A 6,743-nucleotide genomic window follows, 5' to 3' on the forward strand; every position below is an offset into this window, starting at 1 on the left:
TGGATGCTTGTAAAGTTTCTTCTTCCACTGAAGAGTTGGAATTTCTCATAATCAAAGCCACTTTCCACAAGAAGTTCATCCCACAATGGCGAAAACACATCACCATCATGATGCATGCTCTATGTGGTGGACAGTTTCCTCTTCCTATTGAAGCAGCAGAAACTTGCATCTTGGTGGCAAACTGTTTGGGAACAAACTGAAGAGCAGAAACACAGAGAATGACCATCCATGGAAGATTTGACATTCATTGAGAAGTTTCCAGACATCATCAAGTGGGAGATTGTGAAGAAGCTTCAGGAGTCGTGGTCTGTGGAGGTTCAAAAAAATAAGAAGGAACAAAGCTGGGACTTGTTCGTAGATGCTCAACAGCAAGATACATGGGATGCTTGGTGCATTGATAATCTTCTGTTTATTCAATTAGCAATCCACTGGAAGTTGGTAGACAGAGTGTTTTTCACAACATACATTGTTGAAACCATCAGAAGTTGGCATTACTATGATGATGGCACCACCACAATGCTTAGACGTATGCATTTTGACACCTTCAGAACCGAATACCTTCCTCTGTGCAGTGGTATGAAAGCAGAATTCAGGGACGATGAAAAGGAAGAAGTAGAAGAAATGTTGGCAAGAGAGTCCTCCAGAGACTGAAGCCTTCTATTATCCCTCTATGGAGCACTAACAACATAGTGGAGCCAACCCCTTGATGAATGACGCAATAAAGAGGCAAGCGTTAGAACGAGTCCAAAGGTACGTGAGAAGAGAGAAGGCGAGAATCAAAACCGAGAACGAGCTCGCAGGAGAAGCCACCTTTGACGCCCTTGCGAAACTCTTTACAGAAGTCCCAATGGCACATCAAGCCCTTCCTCCTCCTACTAGAGGTCCACTTCTAAGCCAGATCCGTCCTGGAAATATTGATGACAGGCCAGCGAATGTAGTCCCATTGCCAATTTTTAAGGGAGATTACAATGAAGACCCCGATCTTCATGTAGCAGAGTTTATGGTAGCATGTGTGGCTAACAATGCCAGAATCCCTGAGCATTGGTTGGCAATATTCCCCGCCACTTCCAAGGGCGCGGCCTTTCAGTGGTATGAGAGACAAGCAACGGAAACTTTTGGCACATGGGACGACCTGAAGTTGGCCTTCCTCACTAAATTCAAGCGTGAAGGTTTTGAAGAGCAGATGTGAGAGGAATTTATGAATGTAAGTCAGTCCTCTGGAGAAAGAGTAGAAGCTTATGTCTCACGAATGGAATCCATCCTAAAGAGATGGACTAACCATAATCTAGAGGATGGCATTAAGAAGGGAGTGTTTCTCAGAGGATTACAACCAAAAGTCCTTAAGCTTGTGGAGCTGCAAAGACCAGCCACATTGCAAGCTGCAACAGAAGGTGCAAGACTGTACGATGAAGTGGAAGCTAGATTGGCGATGATTCTAGGAATAGGAGTCCTACCTCCATTGATGCCATGAATGATGTACCCACCAAATGCAATCCTAGGGACTGTACCTTACCCCTACCAACAGATGCCCCCAGTATCACAGTACAGTGCACCAAATCCACAATGGCCACAATCAATGCCTCAAATGATGGTTCAACCACAACAACAATGGTCCCAACCAATTTCCCCAATGCCAAATCAACAGCAACAGTGGAACCCTACCAACTGGAGCCAACAGCCAATAGTTCAAACAAGAGCTCTGAATCGGAATTAGAATAGAGACTCCTCTGCACCAGCCCAACCTGTTTTTGCAGTGATTACAGAGACTCCTCAAAACCCTACTGCCAGTACCTTAGGAGGAGAAAGATTGAAGGATTATTTATCCAACTCGGTTGCAAATATAAAAAATGAGCTAATGGATGTGATTACAGAGCAGCTACAGACACTGAAAGTGAATACCGCCAGCATATCCAACGTTGCAGGAGCAGAAAGAGATGTGATGCGTTCAAATACTTGGTGTGATAAGTGTTATCAAGCAGGACATTTAGCCACTGAATGTACACGAAAGCCAACAGTCCCTGGAGCTTTCTGTTCCTACTGTTTGTGGAAGAACCATATAGAGGATATTTGCTCTCTGAAGGAGATGCATGATAGGAGAAGGAAGGAAGAAGATGCAAGATTCAACTTGTTGGAATCCAAAATGACAACACAGGATATTGGATCAAAGCCTAGGGAGTTTGGTCCTAATTTCGGACCCAGAAGATTTCCATCCCAAATTTACAGAGGAAGACAGTCTGGCGGTGGTCATAGATCAGAAGTGGAGTGTTACAGATGCGGAGAAAAGGGACACATTTCACCAAATTGTCCAAATCCCAGAAGGTCAGTGGATTACAAACCCTTATGCAGTCGATGCAAAGGAGAAGGACACACTGCAAAAGACTGTCCAAGCCCAGCCCCAGTGAAAAACAATGCTACTGATAGTCTAGCCAAGGCCCAAGAGCCTACCTCAAATTTAGTGGAATTGGAAGTTGCTACCATCACGTGTGCAAAGAAGAAGGAACCACCTATCCAGAAAGAAAATAATCCTCCTGCCAGAACAGTGAAGTTCAATCTTCCAACAGAAGAACAGAACAGAACAGAGCCTTACAGTGCCGTACAGAGCACTACAGTGCCACAGAGAGTCACAGAGACAATTCCAGAGACAGGACCAGAGGTCCAGGAGATAGAAGAGGAGGAAGTGCCACAAGTGGCAGAAGAAGGCCCCATGATTCCCCTGGTGGAAGAAAAAAGAAAAATGAAAATGGGTGTTGCCCCATTCCCTAACCGGTTAGAGAAGCCAGTGGATCCTATTAAGGAATACGATTTGATCAGAGATCTAGATACCTTTAAACCAAACCTCACATTCTGACAATTATTGATGTTGTCTCCCAGTTGCTGAAAAAGATTCAAAAGTATACTGACAAGAAGACGTGGCTTAAGTATTGCTCTCTCAACAGCAACAAAGTCCAACAAAGCTCCAGAGCCTGTAAAAGAAGTGGACGTGGCTAACGCCTTCCTAGATCCGAGTACCCCAGAGACTGGCACGTGGATAGAAGGCTGCTTTATTGCAAATACACTGTCTGATGGTGGTTCATCAGTGAACATTATGACGGATGTGACAATGAAGGATCTAGGCCTACAAGGTGTGCAACCAACCCAATGGCTCATCAGACTGGTGGATCAGAGCAGAATCAAGCCTTTGGGTATTCTCCCATATGTGAAGACTACAGTGGCTGGAAAAGATTATTAGCTAACCTATCTGGTGGTGAAGCCAAACTCTTATGGTACATCCTACCCCCTATTACTAGGAAAACCATGGCTTTTTGAAGCAAGAGCAAGGACAGATTGGTTCAAAGGAACCTTGACCTTGGGTAAAGGACCTAATAAAGTGGTGCTGAAGTTATATGGTGCTCAAAAAGGACATAGATCCACTTCCTTGGAATTATCTTCTAACTCCCCCAATGAGGCTACAGATGGAACATCAGCAGAAGAAGAAGCTGTCAAGAAGATCTTTCCTCACAAAACAGAGGCACAGTCCCTAACAGTGGGCACTGTAACCCAACTCCCTCAAGATGCAAAGCCATTATCAATGGGTGAATACTTCTTGCCTGAAGCAGGAACGATTTCTGAAATCACTTTTGACAGTGAGATAGAAGCATGGATGTACTGCTCTCCCTGTTGTATGGCCATAGCAGAGCTAGAGTCAGAGGCAGAAGATGAAACAGAGAACCTGTTCTTCTCTTACAGAGCTCCTACAGAGACAGAGACAGAGACAGAGACAGAGATAGAGATAGAGATAGAGACCGAAGAGGATGGAGATGATATTGAAGAAGAAGGTTATGAAAGCGAGATGGAAGAATCTATCCCACCCGAAGAGGATATATATGAAGAAAAAGTTCCAGAAGCATCGGAAGCAGACGAGCTCATGTTGTGGGACAGAATAGTGATGGTACCATTTGGTCTGGTAAATGGATTTTCTCATATGCAAAATCTTTATAAGAAATGGTTAAAGAAGACCAAGTCATCTTTCAGTAGTGGTTCATGCCGCCCTCACCCATCTTTGCCAAGAAAAGATGGTGATGATGCAACGTGCCAACAAGCACCAGTCTCACAATTGCAACAGGCATCATAGGGTCCCTGTTATGTGATGTTCCTGGACTCGTCATCAGAAGATGAGTCTTCAAGCCAAGAGGTAACTAATCTTGAAACCAAACTCGAAACGTCTCTAATCCCATTTCAACATCTCAAGGGGCAACCTAAGTCTCCACCAAAAGAAGAAGTTGGGTCTAGTGGGACATCAGAAGAGGACACCACCCCCTTTAAGGAGTCGGATTTATACCCAGAAGCGGTCCGTGGGACCTTCATCTGTGAAGTAGAAGGAGAAAGACAGTTGACTTTTGTGGATGCAGATGGCATTGAACGCCATTTGAAGGTGGGTAGTAGCCTACCAGAAGAGGAGTTGTCAACTTTGTACAACTTGTTGAAAGAGAATTTGGACGTGTTTGCGTGGTCCTACAAAGACCTAAAGGGGATTGATCCCACAATATGTCAGCATCATATTGACTTGGAGCCTGATGCCAAGCCAGTACGGCAATGATAGAGGTGAATGAACCCGAATTATTCCACATTGGTGAAAGCAGAGCTGCTGAAGCTTCTGGAAGCCGAGTTCATCTATCCATTGGCAAATAGTGAATGGGTCTCACCCATCGTGGTTGTACCCAAGAAGAATGGCAAGCTTCGTATATGTGTGGATTTCCGCAAGTTGAATTCCAAGACGAAGAAGGATCACTTTCCTATCCCTTTCATAGACCAACTATTGGACACAGTGGCAGGACATGAGCTTTATTCCCTTCTGGATGGATTCAGCAGATATAACCAAGTGCAGATAACAGAAGAAGACCAATCCAAAACAACCTTCACCACAGAATGGGGGACCTACGCTTACAGAGTGATGCTGTTTAGGCTCTGCAATGCCCCTGCTACCTTCCAGCGAGTCATGATGGCCGCATTCCAAAATCATCTGTACAACTTTATTGAGGTATATTTGGATGACTTCTGTGTCTATAGTTTGATCCGTGAACACTAGGGACATTTGGAACAATGTTTTGACCGATGTCGGGAGTATGGGATCTCCCTCAACCCTGACAAATGCATCTTTAGAGTCTCTTCTGGAGTTTTGTTGGGCCACATTGTCTCTGCACAAGGGATATCAGCAGACCCTGCAAAGATCAAGAAGATCGCAGCTCTGACAGCACCCAAGAACCTCAAACAATTGAGGGGATTTCTTGGCCATGTGGGCTATTACAGAAGATTTATTGCACATTTTGCAACTAAGGCAGCCCCTCTGCACAAGTTCCTAAGGAAAGAAGCTGATTTCCTTTGGATGGATGACTGTGAAGAAGCCTTTAATACTCTAAAACAATGCCTGACACAAGTACCTATTTTACAGCCTACTGATTGGACGAAGGAGTTCTATGTGCACACAGATGCATCAGTTGAAGGGCTAGGTGTTGTCCTATGTCAAAAGGGCCCCTCCAAATTAGATCAATCGATCTATTACGCAAGCCGAAAAGTCACTGATAGGAAACAAAACTATACAATGATAGAGCTGGAGTGCTTGGCAATGGTGTTTGCCCTAGAGAAGTTTTGCCACTACCTATTGTCTACCCACTTTAAATTTTATGTGGATCATGAGGCCCTGTCCTTCCTGATGAACAAAGAAGACGTGAAAGGATGAATAATGAGATGGCTCCTTCTATTTCAGGAGTTCGACTTTGAGGTAAATACCAAACCTGGTCGTTCCCATGTTCTGGTTGATCATCTGTTGCGTATCCCACAAACTGCAGACGAGGAGCAGGATGATCCAAACCTCCCTGATGCTTCCCTATTTCTGGTCGATACTGTAACTCCCTGGTATGCAAATATCGCCAACCTGCTGGCAACCCAACAGTACCCTCCTGGTATTTCTAGTCGGGAAAGGAAGAAGCTTATTTTAGAATCATCCCCCTACACCCTGTTAGGCGGTGCACTGTACAAGAAAGGCAAAGACGAAGTGCTCAGAAGATGTGTTGCAGGAGATGAGACTGGGATTGTTTTAAAGGCTTGCCATGATGAGCCATGTGGAGGCCACTTTGCAGGAGAAGCCATAGCCAGGAAAGCTCTGTTAGTAGGTTATTGGTGGCCGACCCTCCACAAGGATGCTTATGATTACTGTAAGCAATGTGATGCCTGTCAGAGAATGGGAAAACCTACCAAGTTCAGTGCCATGCCACTGCAACCTATCCTTCCCTTGAAGCCTTTCGAGAAGTGGGGCATCGACTTCGTTGGCCCAATCGATCCTCCCACCAGAAGAAAACATAATAGATACATCTTGGTATGTACAGATTATGTCACAAAGTGGTGTGAAGCTAAAGCTCTGAAGCGGGATGATGGCAACAGCGTGGCCCTGTTCATGTACGAGAATATCATCACCCGTTTTGGCAGTCCCCTAGAGCTGGTAAGTGACAGAGGCACTCATTTCATTAATAAAGTCATGGAAGAGTTGACAGAGCTGTATAAGATCCGCCATCGCAAGTCCACTCCTTATTACCCCAGAGCCAACGGCCAAGTCGAAGTCACGAATCGCATCCTCTACTCGATTCTGACAATAACAATTGCCACACATCGTCATGATTGGGATGGACTTACAGAGGCCCTTTGGGCGTACAGAACCTCCCATAAAGCAGCAACAGGACAGACACCCTTCCAGCTGGTGTATGGTATAG

Source organism: Lygodium microphyllum, chromosome 9 (genome assembly GCF_053477565.2).
Source record: "Lygodium microphyllum isolate KBCC chromosome 9, Lygodium_microphyllum_v1.1.10, whole genome shotgun sequence".
Lineage (NCBI taxonomy): Eukaryota > Viridiplantae > Streptophyta > Polypodiopsida > Schizaeales > Lygodiaceae > Lygodium > Lygodium microphyllum.